The following is a 465-nucleotide window of genomic DNA, read 5'->3' on the forward strand; positions in this document are numbered from 1 at the left end:
TTATTTCCTATAAATAAATTTCGGATACGAAGCTTTCTTCGCATTTACATGTATAATCTCTTCCTAATGCGATACTCTATTGTAATACAGAAGTCTTCAAATAACTACACCTACGGAAATTTTCGATCTCTTAATTAAGTAGCTGCTGTCTCCGCGCCAGACAACAGGCTTAAGCGCTGTTTTTTTAAGTATGAGAACTGTGTCGATTAATTAGAAATGGTCTGTCTGATCGATCGACCTTCATTAACGATATGAAAAGGAACGAAGGAAACCCGCCTTCTTCTCGACACTCATAACAATTAGATTAACATAATTAATCAAGCGTATTGGAAGACAAGCGGTAGATCGAACTGCAGCTGAACGAACGACGAAGCAAGCTCGGCTCCGTTTTCAGTTTCCGATTATTTTTGGCAGCAAGCACAGCGGGCATAGCTCTCGCCTAAAAATGCTTGTGCGACCAATGGC

Source organism: Bombus impatiens, unplaced genomic scaffold (assembly GCF_000188095.3).
Source record: "Bombus impatiens unplaced genomic scaffold, BIMP_2.2 scf_0463, whole genome shotgun sequence".
In the NCBI taxonomy this organism is placed as follows: domain Eukaryota; kingdom Metazoa; phylum Arthropoda; class Insecta; order Hymenoptera; family Apidae; genus Bombus; species Bombus impatiens.